The 18,526-nt window shown below is 45.2% G+C and overlaps 1 long non-coding RNA gene across 1 annotated transcript; it reads left to right on the top strand.

Annotated features, from left to right (window-relative positions):
* The first annotated feature begins 12,833 nt into the window (after positions 1 to 12,833).
* Positions 12,834 to 16,289, top strand: LOC120909713. Its single transcript, XR_005741361.1, has 3 exons — positions 12,834 to 12,874; positions 14,952 to 15,096; positions 16,251 to 16,289. It is a non-coding gene; the product is annotated as an uncharacterized LOC120909713 (long non-coding RNA).
* Positions 16,290 to 18,526: the final 2,237 nt, after the last annotated feature.

Raw genomic sequence — 18,526 nt, forward strand, 5'->3', positions numbered from 1 at the left:
AATGCCGCGTACACACGGTCGTTTTTTGTCTTGAAAAAAACCGACGGTTTTCAAACTTCATTTTAAAAAACGACGTTGCCTTCACACCATCGTTTTTTCAAAATGCTCTAGCAAAGCGCGGTTACGTTCAGCACGTACGACGGCACTCTGTTCCATTCAAGCTCGCGTCATAACTTGCCTCTGAGCATGCGCGGGTTTAAAAACGTCGTTTTAGCCCACACACGATCATTTTTTTATGACACAAAAAACGACGTTTTGAAAAACGACATAAAAAATTGAAGCATGTTCGAATTTTTTTTTTGTCGTTTTTCAGAAGACATAAAACGACGTTTTGCCCACACACGATCATTTTAAATGACGTTTTTTAAAACGTTGTTTTATTTCATCACAAAAAACGACCGTGTGTACGCATAACACATTACAAAGTCCATATCAGTATAGATCCTAACCCATTACCCAGTCCATACCAGTATACATCCTAACCCATTACCCAGTCCATACCAGTATAGATCCTAACCCATTACCCAGTCCATACCAGTATACATCCTAACCCATTACCCAGTCCATACCAGTATAGATCCTAACACATTACCCAGCCCATATCAGTATAGATCCTAACACATTACCCAGTCCTTACCAGTATAGATCCTAACACATTACCCAGTCCATACCAGTATAGATCCTAACACATTACCCAGCCCATATCAGTATAGATCCTAACACATTACCCAGTCCTTACCAGTATAGATCCTAACCCATTACCCAGTCCATACCAGTATAGATCCTAACACATTACCCAGCCCATATCAGTATAGATCCTAACACATTACCCAGTCCATACCAGTATAGATCCTAACCCATTACCCAGTCCATACCAGTATACATCCTAACCCATTACCCAGTCCATACCAGTATAGATCCTAACACATTACCCAGCCCATATCAGTATAGATCCTAACACATTACCCAGTCCTTACCAGTATAGATCCTAACCCATTACCCAGTCCATACCAGTATAGATCCTAACACATTACCCAGCCCATATCAGTATAGATCCTAACACATTACCCAGTCCTTACCAGTATAGATCCTAACACATTACCCAGTCCTTACCAGTATAGATCCTAACACATTACCCAGTCCTTACCAGTATAGATCCTAACCCATAACCCAGTCCATACCAGTATACATCCTAACCCATTACCCAGTCCATACCAGTATACATCCTAACACATTACCCATTAGACATGTGCACAGCAAAAATTTTCATTTATTTCTGTTTCGTTTCTGTTCGTTTATCGTGATTCGTAACGAGTCGTAATTTCGTAAGACGTTAGTTATCGTATTCGTACTCTTTAGTATTTTCGTAACACTCTTTTTTCTGTTTCCGTTTTTTTCTGTTAGTTTATTTTTCGTTGAATCGAGATTCGTATTTTCGTTATATTTTGTATTCTGCCGCGTTCGTATTTTTAAAATGGTTTTATTCGTTCCTTCGTTTTTACGTTGGTTTAATTTTCGTTGTTTTGCTATTCGTATTTACATTATATTTTCCATCATGCCGCATTCGTATTTTCGTAAGAAATATATTTTCGTTGCTTTATGATCATTCGTATTTTCGTGTCTAATTTCCTTTGATTGTAAAAACGTACTTTTGTAGATTTTATTGCATTCGTAATTCTGTTAGAATACATTTTACGTTTATTCGACACACTACTCGTCGTCATTTTGTAATTTGTACTTTACTGTGATTGACTTGGCTGCCTTAGTTAGCACACACACCCTGTCTAGAATGAAGTCTGACGTAGAAGAAAACTAAAATATGTCAGATATTACAAATACAAATCTAGAAATTAGAAGCACTGCAGTCCAACACAGAAAAAGACACAAGGAGCCAGGAGGTAATGAGAAAGAAGCTCATTGGGGGAAGGAACAAACCTCTTCAGAGGAAAGGGACAGCGCTCAGTGGCTATTGGTCAATGTCCAGAAATATTTCAGTACTAACCAAAGCTAATTTACATTATTTCGTATTTTCGTTGTTTTCATTTCAGTTTTCCAAAGATTCGTAATTTATTTTTCGTTAGTTTTGATTTTCGTTTTTTAGTCTTTGTTCGGCATTTCGGTTGTTTTCTTTTCGGTCTTCGAATATTAGTAAGTTTGCATTTTCGTTCATTTTGTTTTTCGTAATTATTTTTTTTTTTGGGTTCGGTATTTTCATTGTTTCTATGTTTTCGTTTCTTTCATCTTTCGTATCTTCGTTGTTTTTCATATTCGTTATTTTGAAAATATCGTTATTCGTTATTAATTGCGCTAAACCATTCGTATGTTAACGAATCAACTAAAATAACGAAAATTGACGGAAAACGTATTCGTAACTTAAAAAATTGCACATGTCTATTACCCAGTCCATACCAGTATAGATCCTAAAACATTACCCAGTCCATACCAATATAGATATCCAGAATGAGATTTTTGCCCGTTGAGATCTGATGTGTTTTCAAAGTGTTCCGTTAATTTTTTTTGAGCAGTGTATTTCTCTACCCCTTGGTGGGAGTGGAGATGACCCCATCTATAAGTACATACACACACAGCACAAGGAGACGTTTCTCGGGCCTGCAGTTCCTCTGAGCTCCACAAGATGGTGATCTCACTTTTATCCAGACAGGAAGTCTCTATGGAAGTCAAGTGGTATCAGGTACAGACAGGAAGTGATGTCAGATATAAATAGAAAATTCCTGGTGAGAGGTGAGGCGGGAGGAAGTAGTGAGGCGACATTCCTGAAAGTGGCAGCAGAGGAGGTAATAAGATCTTATTTTCTATTTACACCCAGTAACCTCATGTTATGTCCGTCCTCTTCCTCCATAGTCACTGTGACGTCTTTTATCTCCAGCAGATGATGATACACACATATATAGTGTGGAAACTTAGATTAACTCCTTCAGGGTCAGAACATTCCCCCCCACTTACAGGGCCGGAACTGTTCCTTAATTTTGAAGATAAATTCTAGTAATATGTTCCTCTAAACAAACAGTCCAGACAATAAATAGACACGACAATGACCATACATGGCCTACAATGCTCAATTATTACACTACACAAGCAGCCCATAGGAAATCATTACAATATGCAGCCAACACAACGATGGAGTGCCGGGGTCGGGAGTATGGAGCATAGAGCCCCTTACATTGCTGGTCAGGAGGAAGTAAACATTCCCCAGCCTGCCATGAAGAATATTTTCCATCATTGGTGTCAGAGGGAGGAAAATACTGGAGAGGAGCTGAGGAACATCTCAGGGGGTACTGAGGCTAGAGGAATTTGGGGCCCCTGAGGGGGTGGTGGAGTTGAATGGCTCTGGGCAATTGATAGGGTAGGTGGACAGCAGGGCTCTGAGGGAAAAAGAGGCTGTACTGCTCAAGGAGGCTCTAAGGTGGGGAGTAAGGATGAGCTCCGGCGTGTTCGCATAGAACACGTGCAGAGCCCGCCAGGAAGTCGGCACCCGCGCTGCGCTAATCACAGCCAGGCAGACATTGTCCGATGCTCGGCTGCAGAGATCGGGAAATGTCTGCCTGCCTGTGATTAGCGCAGCGCGGGTGCCGACTTCCTGGCGGGCTCTGCACGTGTTCTCTGCGAACACGCCGGAGCTCATCCTTAGTGGCGAGGGGGGCTCTTGGTCTTTGATGGTCCTCCTGCCTGCATTTACTTTTCAGACCTCCTTACAGAACTCCTACCAAGAAATTTAGGCAACCTTCGCCTTCTAACCACCTCACTGGTCAAATAAAAAAATTCAAGATACCAAGTGGAATAAAGAAGGGCAGTCCTTAACCCCTTGGTGGGCACTCGTACTTAGAAGAGGTCTGTTTATGTACAATCTGGGTGGTCATGGGTCTGTGTTGGGGTTCTTGAGGGGCAGTCCATTACATTCCCATGACACAGGGTCTGGCCGTGCCCGGTGCTGGAATTCAGAACCCCAGGAAACCAACCATCCCCCTGTACAATGGGCTGGATAAAACAACATATTAGCCTCAGAGCAAACGCGTCAAAGGAACAATCACATTTATCATTCCTTGTCGGCAGATCTAAAAATAATCAAATCCAGTTCAGAAACCAAACAAACTCAACTGAGAAAAGGGAATTTCTGACCGACAGGCCAAGAGGGTTCTGGGTTCCTGAAAATTTATCAAACACTAAATCAGGGATCTTCAAACTACGGCCTTCCATCTGTGGCAGAACTACACGTCCCATGAGGCATTGTAACACACTGACATTCACAGACATGACCAGGCATGATGGGAATTGTAGTTCCTGAACACCTGGAGGGCCTTAGTTTGAAGACCCCTGCACTAAATAGTCCAAACTTAAGCCAGTCATAGATGCTTTGAATCCGGCTTCAAACCATTTATGTGCAGACTGAACGTACCCAAACTGATCAATCGACCAACATGGGTACAACCAGCCTGTGATTTGCTACCTGTTATAATCACTGTGTTCTTCCTCTTCCCCCTCGCTGGGAGAACACAATGCATCCACAGGGATTTCCCTGTCAACACTGCCTGTGTTGATGGGGCAATTGAGCAATTTTCATAACTGCAACCCGTTGTTGCAGGATAGAAAATCACTCACTTTTGGCCGGTCTAAATGTTTTCCCATGAAGGCAGTAGTTCTCAAACTTACAACCACCCTTCTATTACCCCCCCATCCACAAATCGTATTATTGTCTAATAATAACATCCAAATAATTTGTTCTTTCATTTCCCAAAGTTATCCGTCTACAGGGAGACCTGTAGAGATCAAATGATGGCACCAATAAGGATGGAGGAGGACTGGAGTCACCTGACTCAGAAGATACTAAACTTCACCCTGGAGATCATCTACCTGCTGAACGGAGAGGTGAGGGGGATTCTGGGAGGTCACATGACATCACTCTTATCTCTATTAATAAAACACAGACCTGACCGGAGAGGTGAGGAGGATTCTGGGAGGTCACATGACATCACTCTTATCTCTATTAATAAAACACAGACCTGACCGGAGAGGTGAGGAGGGTTCTGGGAGGTCACATGACATCACTCTTATCTCTATTAATAATACACAGACCTGACCGGAGAGGTGAGGAGGATTCTGAGATTAAAATATTCCTATTGGTTCCTCAATACAGAGTTTTCCTCTTCTGAAGCCAGGTGATTATATGACCATCACAGTGCCTCCATGTGACTCCCTAAAACCTGAGAGACACAACATGGAGAAGATTCTAGAAGTCATCAAGAAGATGATGGAGCTGCTGACAGGAGAGGTGAGGAGGATTCTGGGGCATTATCCAGTAACAGACAAGGGGTGTGTCTGGATGGTGACTGTATCATTGTGTGTGTCAGGTTCCTATAAGGTGTCAGGATGTCACCGTCTATTTCTCCATGGAGGAGTGGGAGTATTTAGAAGGACACAAGGATCTCTACAAGGACGTCATGATGGAGAATCAGCCGCCCCTCACATCACCGGGTAAGAGGAGACTTTATTGTAAAGGAGAGAGCAGTACGGAGGCTCCACCTAGATCCCCCATCATCTGATAAACACATAGAAACAATGTATTCAGTCAGTGTGTGTGTTTCCTACAGATGGATCCAGTAATGGGAACCCACCAGAGAGATGTCCCCATCCTCTGTATTCCCGGGATTCCACACAGGAAGGTCACACCATCCCCCACCATCATCAGGTAGATGAGGAACAATCACTGATCATATCATTAGGATCTGTACATTATCTGCATTGTTACCATTGATGTCATTTTTATTCTATATTCAGAGTGGAAACCTGAGAGATCCTAAAGTTGATCTAAAAGAGGAGGAGGGGAAGGATGGGGTGGTGGAGGAGTTTCTAAAAGAACACAAAGATCTGTACCAGGATACCATGGTGGAGCCATCCAGCGACAGAAACCCACCAGAGAGATGTCCCCGTCCTCTGTATTCCCGGGATTCCACACAGGAAGGTCACACCATCCCCCACCATCATCAGGTAGATGAGGAACAAACATTGGTAGATGTGATTTAAATACAAGCATGTTTGTTACAGTAAATGTGTTATATCTTTCAGAGTGGAAACCTCGGGGATGATAATATTGTTGTTAAAGAAGAGTATAAAGAGGAGGATGAGGAGTATGGAGTGATGGAGAAGTTTTCAGAAGGACACAAGGATATGATGGAGCCACCTAATACCAGGAACCCACCAGAGAGATGTTCCCGTCCTCTAGATTCCCAGAATTCCACACAGGTCCATATTAAAGAAGAGATCAAAGAGGAGGATGATGGGAATGGAGTGATGGAGGAGTCAGAGATCTCAAATGAACACAAAGATCTGTGCCAGGACACCATGGAGGAGACATCCAGCTACATGAACAGACCAGAGAGATGTTCCCGTCCTCTGTATTTCCAGGATTCCACACAGGAAGATCACACCATCCCTCATTGTTACAAGGTTTGTGGATCGAAGCATCTAGAACACACGTGTCAAACACAAGGCCCCAGGGCTGAATCCGGGCCAACAGGGCAATTCATGGGGCCCTTGCACCTCTCCTGCAGCCATGGCACCCTCCTTGGCTCAGCAGTTAGCAGCAGAAAGGAGGACAGAAGCAAAGTAGGTTTTGTGATATCTTTGCTTTCTGAGAGAGCCTTGGCCTGGTCAAACCCTCTATGGGAGACGCAAAAACCTGTGGTCCTGAGTAACCCAGAAATTGTGGCTTCCTTCAAAAGGGTATTTAACGTTCCCGCATGCTACCAAGTGCCTCATGCCCATCAAACAGAGTACGAGAACTGTTGCCGATTACGCCTTTGAATTCCGTACTCTGGCAGCAGAGGTCGCTTGGAACAATGAGGCCCTCGTGGCTGCTTTTTCTCATGGTCTCTCGGATAACATCAAGGATGGGATAGCAGCCTGAGTTATACCCACTGAGCTGGAAAGCTTGATCACATTTGCCATTCTCATTGACTAAAGACTCTCTACTAAGGAGCGCTTGCGAAAGCCTCCTGTACATTTGTCTCCGAGCTTTGCAGTCCCACCCTTGCCTCCCTCACCTCCCATGTCTCCTGGTACTGAGCCAGTCTGTGAAGATGAACCCATGCACTTGGGCTTCACGCGTCTCTGCAGATGAGAGAGCCCTTAGGAGGAGGGAGAGACTGTGCCTTTATTGTGGCCAGACTGGTTACTTTTTAAAGTCTTGTCCTACCCGTCCAGTTAACCCCCGAACCTCGAGGTCTTTTCACGGACAGACCTTAGGTGGCGTTGTTTTGTCTCCAGTAATCCAGAAGGATAAGCCTCTGGTTTTGGTTACCCTTTCTTGGGCTGAGACGTCCGTCGAGATACAGGCTCTAATCGACTCCGGGGCTTCAGGCCTGTTTATTGATGTTGCTTTTGTATCGAAGCACTCGATTCTGCTGCAGCTGCGTGACACTTCACTTGCCATTGAGGCTCTTGACGGGAGACCTCTACAGCATGCCCATGTGACTCGTGAGACTGTTCCATTGTCCATGGCCGTAGAGGATCTTCACCATGAGATAATCCAATTCCAAGTTATTTCCTCACCTAAGTTTCCGCTGGTTATTGGTTATCCTCCGTTACAGTGGCACAACCCTTCTTTTGATTGGTTCTGTACTGAGGTTCTGTCCTCGTCGCTACAATACAGTAAGAGATGCTTCCAGAAGGTAGCCAATGTCTTGTGCACCTCTTCACTCTCCTCCCTTCCGGTGGAGTACCGCGATTTTAGCAATGTCTTTGACAAAGGTCAAGCCGGTACTTTGCCTCCACACCGGTCGTATGATTGTACAATTGACCTTCAACCTGGTGCCATACCCCCTCGTGGCCGGGTTTACCCTTTGTCGGTCTTGGAGGATAAGGCCATGGAGGAGTACGTTGCAGACGCACTCTCTCGAGGTTTCATCCGCAAATCCTCGTCTCCTGCTGGTTTCTTCTTTGTAAAGAAGAGTGGTGAACTGAGACCTTGTATTGATTATAGGGGTCTCAATCGTTTCACGATTAAGAATGCCAATGCGATTCCGTTGATTACGGAGTTATTTGACCGCCTCAAGGGAGCAACGTTTTTTACGAAGCTTGATTTGAGAGGGGCATACAATCTCGTGAGGATTAAGGAGGGCGACGAGTGGAAAACTGCGTTTAATACTAGAACAGGTCATTTTGAGTATCGTGTAATGCCTTTTGGCCTTTGTAACACTCCGGCAGTTTTCCAAGAGTTTATCAACGATGTCCTCCGAAATTTGTTGTAGTTATGTGTGGTGGTTTATCTTGATGATATCCTCATATTTTCCAAGTCCCTGAAGAGCCACCACACAGATGTCTGTCGTGTGCTTCAGAAATGAAGAGAGAACAATCTCTATTGTAAATTGGAGAAGTGCGAATTCCATTGTGAACAGGTTAAATTCCGGGGGTTATGTAATTTCCACCGCTGGTTTTTCGATGGACCAAGAGAAACTTTCAGCAGTCCTACAGTGGCCTTGACCTGTGGGTTTACGTCCTCTGCAGTGTTTTCTTGGCTTTGCCAACCATTATCGGAAGTTTATTCGTAACTTCTCGTCTCTGGTCAAGCCCCTGACTGATTTGACCAGAAAGGACGGTAACCCACAAAGTAGGTCTCCGGAATCTATTAAGGCCTTTGAGAGTCTCAAGGCTGCCCTTGTTTCAGCTCCTGTGTTGGCACATCCTGATTCTACGTTGCCTTTTATCCTTGAAGGTGATGCTTCTGAGACTGGAGTTGGCACTCTGAGAGTGCTATGCATCCATGTGTCTACTTTTCCAAGAAACTGTCACCTGCGGAGTGCAATTTACGAGATTGGTGATGGAGAGCTTTTAGCGATCATTTTAGCACTGAAAGAATGGAGACATCTCCTCGAAGGTACCACTGTGCTGGATCTCATTCTTACTGACCATAAGAATCTCACATTCTTGTCTGAGGCTAAGCACCTTTCTCCCAGAAAGGCGCGATGGGCTCTTTTCTAGTTTTAATTACATTGTAATGGATGATGGCTTGTCACGACAATTTTCCTCCACTTCCAAGATGGAGTTGGTTCCGGTTCCTGTGATTCCTCCTGATTGTATTCTGGCTACGGTTCGCACCAGTCTCACTTCTCCTTTGGGTGACAAAATTCGAGCTGATCAGGTCGATGCTCCTCCTGAGAAACCTAGGCCGCTGCTTTTTTCTAGAGAGACTTCGTACTGCCATGCTCCAGACTTACCATTCTCCCAAGGCTGCTGGCCACCCTGGGAGGAATCAACTCTTTTGGGCCATTTCCCAACAATTCTGGTGGCCTAGTCTACGTGCTGATGTAACCCCCTTCGTAGTTGCCTGTTCCGTGTGTGCTCAGAGTAATGCCTCGTACACACGACAGGTTTTGGTCAGGAAAACCGGCTGTGTGTATGCTCCCTAGCAGTTTTCCCGACAGAAAAACTGCGGGGAAAAAATTAGAACATGTTCTATTTTTTCCCGTCGTGAATCACTGCGTTTTTTCCTGCAGTTTTCCTATGGAGAAACACTGCTGTGAAGCATACATACGGACGGTTTTCCCGACCAAAGCTCTCAGGCAGTTTTCCTGTCGGGAAAACCAGCCGTGTATACACAGGGAAAAGTGGCCAAGCTGATTCTCGGTTTTCCCCTTGGGTTTCCCGGTGGTCTTTTGACTGCCAAGAAACCTGATCGTGTGTACAAGGCATAAGACATCACAACACCTTCCAGTGGGCCTCCTAAAACCCATACCCAATGGAGAGAGGTCCTGGACCCACCTGTCTATGGATTTCATTGTGGAGTTACCCAACTCCCAGGGCAACACAGTTATCCTTATGGTGGTTGACCGGTTCTCTAAAATGTCTCCTTGCATTCCACTTAAGAAGTTGTCCACTTCTAAGGAACTGGCTTCCATTTTTGCTCGGGAGATCTTTCGCTTACATGGGCTATCCAAGGTGATTGTCTCAGACAGGTGTAGACAGTTTGTGTCCTGGTTCTGGCAAGCTTTTTTTAAACAGTTGGGAATTTAGCTTGCTTTCTCCTCTGCGTATCACCTGCAGTCTAATGGGGCCACAGAACGAGCCAATCAGTCATTGGAGCAATTCCTACGTTGCTATATTTCTGACCATCATAACAACTGGTCAGACCTCTTACCGTGGGCAGAGTTTTCTCACAATAGTGCCTTGAATTCTGCTTCCCAATTGTCCCTGTTTATGGCGAACTATGGTTTCCAACCTTCCATGTTGCCTGACTCGTTTGTTCCGCAGAGTATTCTTGCGTTAGAGGAGCATCTCCGTGGTCTTCGTTCCACTTGGGCACAAGTCCAGGAGGCTTTGCGACATGCTAACGATAGGTACAGACACCTGTGACTTCCTACCAGGTCGGGGACAGGGTCTGGCTGTCATCTCGCAACCTCCGACTTCGTGTTCCTTCTCTGAAGTTTGCACCTCAGTTTATTGGGCCTTTCCGTATTATTCGCAGGATAAACCCAGTGGCTTACGCGTTGGACCTTGCTTCTAATATGCGTATCTCAAATGTGTTTCGTGTCTCCTTATTGAAACCTTTGGTCTGCAATCGCTTTACCACCTTGGTGCCACGTTCTCACACTATAAAGGTTGAGAACCATGAGGGGTATGAAGTACAGTCCATTGTTGACTCCCATAGGTTCTGTGGGCGCATACAGTACCTGGTGCATTGGAAAGGGTACGATCCGGAGTACCGCTCTTGGTTCTCATCCTCGGACGTACATGCCCCTGTCCTCCTCTGTGATTTCCATAGACGGTGGTCCTCTGAGGGGGAGGGGTCGTTGAGGACGGGGTACTGTCAGGGCTGGAATCAGCCCTTCCTTCTCTGAGTTCTGTGCTCAGCTGTCGGCTAATTGCCAGCTCCTATCTCTCCACAGTGACTCACCTGTTGATGATCCTGCTTGTCTATATAAGCCTTCCAGTTCAGTTGCTCTCTGCCTTTGCCTTGGTCAACATCATAGAGACTATCTCCTGCGTTCCTTCTGGCTCCAGATCCTGCTTGCTGTTCTACTACCTTTATCTCTGGCTCTTTGACATTTGGCTTGTCTGACTATCCGATCAGGTTCCTGAACTCTGGCTATGTTTTGACTAAGCTTACTCTGTTTATCTTTTTATTATTATTAAACAAGCGTGATTTAACTGTACTTCTGTCTCGGTCTGATTCATGGTTTCTTGACACTTGTGGACATGATGTGTGTATTCTGTATGTGAGCTTATATCTTACAGATGATATTCTCTCTCATTCTCTTGGTTTAGAGTGGAGATCCAATCGATATAGAATTTGAGGTTAAAGCAGAAGAAGAAGAGATGCATGTGAGGGATGATCAGCAGTCTATGGAGGAGGATGGAATAACGGGGACATTTATAAAGGAGGACACTCCTACAGAGATCAACACAGGTGGGTCATTAATTCTAAATCCATTCCCTCACCCATACTGCTCACTGATTGGTCCAGAGTAGGGCGGGGACTGGGTGATATCAGCCTGTAATCCCCTGGTCACTTTTCTGAGCTGTGTTCCCCGTCCTGTATTCCTGTATTTCTCTCGGATAATCTTCCTTCTCTGTGCTGCAGACACAATTTATGTCTCTAGACTGGATTTATGGAGATTCTGGGGTTCAGCTGGCGGCAAAATGTTGATTTTTCACCATATGTATTTCTTGGCCTAGACACCTGGGGTATGTACCTTGAGTTTTCTGCCCCATGCTCAGGTCTGACCAGAACAATTCTCCCGGGTTACTTGCTCTGTTATTTGCTGGCTGTGCCGGGTGGAGGGATATGTCTTGTAAATATGTGGGGTGATTATACTCAAGTGGTGCATGCGATTTTCAGAAATGTGCCACTCCAGACGGCATTTTTAAGGGTATTGCAGCCCACTTTTATTGTAAAGGAGAGAGCAGTACTGAGGCTCCACCTAGATCCCCCATCATCTGATAAACACATAGAAACAATGTATTCAGTCAGTGTGTGTGTTTCCTACAGATGGATCCAGTAATGGGAACCCACCAGAGAGATGTCCCCCTCCTCTGTATCCCCAGGATTTCACACAGGTCAATATTAAAGAAGAGGTAAAAGAGGGAGATGATAAGGATGGAGTGATGGAGGAGTTTCCAAAAGGACACAAAGATCTGTACCAGGACACCATGGTGGAGCCATCCAGCTACAGAAACCCACCAGAGAGTCTCCTCCCTCTGTATTCCACACAGGAAGGTCACACCATCCCTCATCATCAGGTAGATGAGGAACAATCACTGATAGTATCATTAGGATCTGTACATTATCTGCATTGTTACCATTGATGTCATTTTTATTCTATATTCAGAGTGGAGACCTGAGAGATACTAAAGTTGAGGTTAAAAAAGAGATAAAAGAGGAGGAGAATGATGAGGATGGGGTGATGGAGCATTCAGAGTTTCCAAACGAAAACAAAGATCTGTACCAGGACACCATGGTGGAGTCATCCAGCTACAGTAACCCACCAGAGAGATGTCCCAGTCCTCTGTATTCCCGGGATTCCACACAGGAAGGTCACACCATCCCCCACCATCATCAGGTAGATGAGGAACAATCACTGATAGTATCATTAGGATCTGTACATTATCTGCATTGTTACCATTGATGTCATTTTTATTATATATTCAGAGTGGAAACCTGAGAGATCCTAAAGTTGAGGTTAAAGAAGAGATAAAAGAGGAGGATGATGAGGATGGGGTGATGGAGGAAGAACACAAAGATCTGCACCAGGACACCATGGTGGAGTCATCCAGCTACAGTAACCAACCAGAGAGATGTCCAAGTCCTCTGTATTCCCGGGATTCCACACAAGAAGATCACACCATCCCTCCATATTGCAAGGTTGGTGAATCGAAACATCTAGAACACGTGTGTTAAACACAAGATCTTAAGGCCGAATCCGGCCCGCCAGGTCATTTCATGTGGCTCTTGCACCTCTCTTGTAGCCATGGCACCTTCGGCTCGGCTCCCACCTTGTCTTAGCAGTTAGCAGCAGAGGAGGACAGAACTCTATAGATCCTCTCTGTGCAGACGCAGCTCCCCCTCATCTCTGCTCACCCTACTATCAGCATTCAGCAGACTCCAGCCCTCCTCTGGTACTCCTCCAGTCCCTGCACTTTCTCTACCCCCCCACTGCTTCCTGTCAATAGCACAAAGTAAGGGGTGCACTGTGATGTAAAGGAGAATGGGGGGACTCTTGACATCTGATGTGAGGAGGAGGGAGGGGGGGGGGAGTGCCCTTAATGTTGCCACCTCATCCCTTTAAAACTGAAAACATATTAATTACACGGGTTCTGTGGATGATTAAAGTGGTTGTTAACCCTAAAGCCCTGTACACACGATCAGTCCTTCCGATGAGAACGGACTGAAGGACCGTTTCATCGGTTAACCGATGAAGCTGACTGATGGTCTGATGTGCCTACACACCATCAGTTAAAAAAACGATCGAGTCCAACGCGGTGAAGTAAAACACAACGACGTGCAGAGAAAAATTAAGTTCAATGCTTCCAAGCATGCATCGACTTAATTCTGAGCATGCACAGGTTTTTAACTGATGCTTTTGCATACTAACCATCGGTTTTGACCTATCGGTTAGGCGTCTATCGGTTGAATTTTAAAGCAAGTTCTACGTTTTTGGACCGAAGGATAACTGACTGATGGGGCCCACACACGGTTGGTTTGGACCGATGAAACTGAACTTCAGTCGGTTTTCATCGGTTTAGACTGATCGTGTGTACGCGGCCTAACAGACCACTTAGACCTACAGGTAAGCCTAGATTAATGCCTCGTAGACACGACCATTTTTCTCGGCAGGAAAAAAAAACGATCTTTTTCCCCGACGCGATTCCTCTCCAGCCTGACATGCATACACACGTTCATGCAAAAAAATGTCCGACCAAAGCGCGGTGATGTACAACACGTACGACCGGACTATAAGGGGGAAGTTCCTTTCAAATGGCCCCACCCTTTGGGCTGCTTTTGGGTTACATACTTGATTCTGAGAATGGACATTTTTTATTTCCCCTCGGGAAAGCATACACGCGACTGTTTTTCGCAACGAGAAAAAGACTGACGGGAAATACGACGAAAAAAAAAAGGGCTGGTTTAAAAAAATTTTGCAGGCAGTTTTTCTTTTTCGTCGAGAAAACTGCTAGGGAGCATACACACGACCGGTTTTCACGACCAATATAAAAAATGGCCGTTTTCTCATTGTGAAAACCGGTCTTGTGTACAAGGCATCAGGCTCACTTGTAGGTGCATGTGCGCCGTAGACGATGGTGCAGGCGCACTGAGCGAGCCGTGAGTGAAGGCTATGAAGCCGCCAGTGCCGTCTCCCATGCGCAAGCGCGGGAGTGGCATCATCGAAACTCTGGCCAGTCACAGCGCCGGAGCCGCGATACAAGGAAGTGAAGTGGCGGCAGTGGAGGAGAGGAAAGACGGCTGCTGCGGGGGCTTCGCTCTCAGGTAAGTACTACATAATGAACTATTATGCTATGCATACTAGCTCATTATGTTTTTGTCTTGCAGGGTCTTATTTTAATTTTTTTTCTTGAGGAGGGTTTAACTTCCTCTTTAAGTTGGTAATTAAATTCACTTAGCGCCTTATCTGCATTAAATCAGCCTCAGAACCTGTGTAATTCATATGTGTTCGGGTTTTAAAGGAATGAGGTGGCAACCATAACGGCATCCCCCACCCCCCCACCTTACTTCAGATGTAAGGGAGGGATGAGGTGCTCTGGACATCTGGTCTTACAGATACAACTGGCCTTTTGGTGGCAACCCTTAATGCTGATGCGGCCCACAATGAAAGTGAGTATGACACCCCTGATCTAGAACTTGGTCTTGTGGAGATGACGTGCGTATTTTGTATTTGAGTTTTATTTTACAGATGATATTCTCTCTCATTTTCTTGGTGTAGAGAGGAGATCCAATCGATATAGAATTTGAGGTTATATCATCAGAAGACGAAGAGACGGATGTGAAGGATGATCAGCAGTCTATGGAGGACGATGGAATAATAAGGATAGTAATCGATGATGACACTCCTACAGAGATCAGCACAGGTGGGTCATTAACACTAAATCCATTCCTCCACCCATACTGCTCACTGATTGGTCCAGAGTAGGGCGGGGACTGGGTGATATCAGCCTGTAATCCCCTGGTCACTTTCCTGAGCTGTGTTCCCCGTCCTGTATTCCTGTATTTCTCTCGGATAATCTTCCTTCTCTGTGCTGCAGACACAATTTATGTCTCTAGACTGGATTTATGGAGATTCTGGGGTTCAGCTGGCAGCAAAATGTTGATTTTCACCATAGGGTTTGCTTGACCTAGACACCTGGGGTATGTACCTTGGGTCTTCTGCCCCATGCCCGGGTCTAGTGAGATCTCTGACAGAACAATTCTCCCGGGTTACTTGCTCTGTTATTTGCTGGCTGTGCCGGGTGGAGGGATATGTCTGTATAGTCTCAGACCCAAGTCACTGAGTGCAGTCTCAGGAGATGGGAGGCAGCGGTGTGGGATCTCTGCAACTTGTCTCCAGTAAATATTTCATCCGCCACTGATTACTGAACATCAATATTATGAATCCTGACTCTTCTACTAGAAGATTGTACATTACATACTCCTGACCCCTGCACTATATACTCTATATTGTACATTACATACTCCTGACTTCTCCTCTCCCCTCCACCCTCTGCTATATATACACATAGTATGTATTCGCTTTTATTACACCCATTTCCTACCAGCTGGACATTTTATATCGCATGATGTGATTGGAGCACAGACTTTTACATGTAGATAATAATGTGATAACTTCCTCCAAATTTGGAACCTTAAACAGAAAGTGATAATGAGGGGAAGGAGTCAGTAACCCAATGATGGTGGTCCTCAGGATCAGTCCAGTCTTCATCTTGGTTGTTCTCCCCCCATCCTCACTCTCTGACCTCTGGTGGGGCTCAGCCCCGCTGTTATTCATGACTTAATCATGGACTAAATAAGGAAGTGAAGGACTTCTTGTGTTGGAAAGATGTTTCCTCACTCTCTGACTAAGGTCCATGAATAAATCTGGTAGGAGATCAGTGGACCCATTTACTAGTTACCTTGAGGGGGGAATTGTAAGATCCTCAGAGACAAAGCTGCCTGATGTGGGCAGAGTCCTGGTTTAGGGGAACCAATCAGCTGATGTCTAGTAATAATCTTTGTATTTCTATTTTAGTAGATGGACGGGAGATGAGGAAAACCTCAGAGGATTGTATCATTTTGTCTCCAGACATCACACAGTATAGTCCAGGAGAAAACCCGACTACCTCAAATGTCCATCCGGCACCACACAGTGTAGATGGACCATCGTATTCCTCTTATCCTGAGGAACCTCAGACTGTGAGGGATGGTGCCGTCCTTCCAACAGATATGAGATTTTCCTGTACTGAGTGCGGGAAGTCTTTCCGTTATAAATCCGCTCTTAATGTGCATAAAAGAACTCACACGGGTAAGTATTCCTGTGTTTATTGCGGGAAATGTTTTGAGCAAAACTTAGATCTTGTCCATCATCAAACAACTCACATGGTGGAGAAGCCGCATTCCTGTCCTGAGTGTGGGAAACGTTTTTCAAATAAGGCCAATTTTCGCAAGCATCAGAGATTGCATACAGTGGAAAAGCCGTATTCCTGTCCTGAGTGCGGGAAAGGTTTTTCAGATACCTCCAGCTTATATCAACATCAGAGATCTCACACCTTCCTGTCCTAAATTCGGGAGATGCTTATCACAGAAGTCACATCTTCACAGACATCAGAGATCTCACATGAGGGAGAAGCTGTATTCCTGTCCTGAGTGAGGGAATTGTTCCTCACTGAAGTCCTGTCTTCCTGTACATCAGGGGTTCCACACAACCCTCGAAGTGTATTAGTGCCTTAAGTGTGGGAAATGTCTTGTATATGAATGTTGCTGGACATGTGGGGAAGAAGCACACCCTGATATACACCTCAGATATACTCCATGGCTGATCTTCATCATGTAAGAAACACTTCATAAGGAGATCAGAGATCACCAAAGACATGGATGAAGTGTTGTACCGTGTTGGCCATTGATAGCAGGAGAAAAATAAAAATGGAGTCATTACCTCTCATTGGCTGAAGACAGTTTGTGGTTTAAACTCTTGCAAGAGGTCTGTTTTCTCAAGTCGTCTTCCATGACGAAACGCATTAACCCAACCACTTAAAAGGCGGTCCTCTAGGCCTTTTAAAATAAAAATGGAGTCATTACCTCTCATTGGCTGAGTACATTTTGTGGTGGGAAGATTTCACAAACACTTACAGGTCTGGTTCTAAAAAATGTGTTCATCAAATGTGACAAAAAATTTCGCCCAGTCATGGTGAATTGTGATTTCCTATAATCGTTGGCTCCATCTAGTGGCCATAATGTGCTATCTCGCCATTTTTGGAGGTATTTCGGGACAAATACTGCATTATGGCCACTAGATGGAGCTGAGGATTCTCTTCATCGGCCACCATGGACTGAATCCACAATCTGATTAATATAGTCAGGTTGTCACTGTAATCTCCTCACCGAGGTCTTCGCTTCTGTAATGTTTGTACTTGTATATTTCAAAACAAATAAAACTTTATTCTTTAGAAAAAAAGTCTTAATTTTTTAAAACAATTGATAAAAAAATAAATTTAAAAAACTGGCAGTGCCTCTTACTGAATACCTTGGACTGATGCCGGGAGAAGGTCATCTAGAGCCCAGGGAGAATGTTCCAATCTGTACCCCCCCCCCCCATATATGTATGAGCATTATGTGTCAGAAAAACCCCCCCCCCAACCAAACAAACTGAGCACTAATCTGCATACTTATGCCACGAACACACGACCGTTTTTCATGTCATTGTAAAAAACAAAGTTTTTCTCAGCGTGATTCCTCTCAAGCCTGCCTTGCATACACACGATTGTGAGAAAAAAATGCTCGAGCAAACCGCGGTGACGTACAACGGCATTATAAAGGGGAAGTTCCATTCGAAAGGCGCCACCCTTTGGGCTGCTTTTGCTGATTTCGTGTTACTGCGTGTTAGTAAAAGTTTGGTGAGAGACGATTCGCGCTTTTCAGTCTTTGTGCTTTTCAGTCTGTTACAGCGTGACGAATGTGCCATTTCCATTACAAATGCTAGTGTCACGTACTTGATGGGAGACTGAGATGATGAGGTCGGCCTCTCTTGTATCTCCCGCCCTGGCACCGCTGGAGATGAAACAGAAGACACCGAGGGACAGGAGGAACACAAGTGCCTGCAGATGAAGACTCCGGCAGCAGGAGCGGGAGGTTCGAGCCGGGATGGGTAGGCACTTCGCTGAAGTAGTGACATTGGACATCAGATGAGGTGTAGGGAGACTTGCAGCAGGAAGTCGCAGGAGCAAGTCGCAGACACACGGGGTTGCCAGGGCGCAACACAGGAAGCAGATGCGGGTCACACAGATAGCCGGGTCAAGAGGTAGGCGGGCA

Source organism: Rana temporaria, chromosome 8 (assembly GCF_905171775.1).
Source record: "Rana temporaria chromosome 8, aRanTem1.1, whole genome shotgun sequence".
Lineage (NCBI taxonomy): Eukaryota > Metazoa > Chordata > Amphibia > Anura > Ranidae > Rana > Rana temporaria.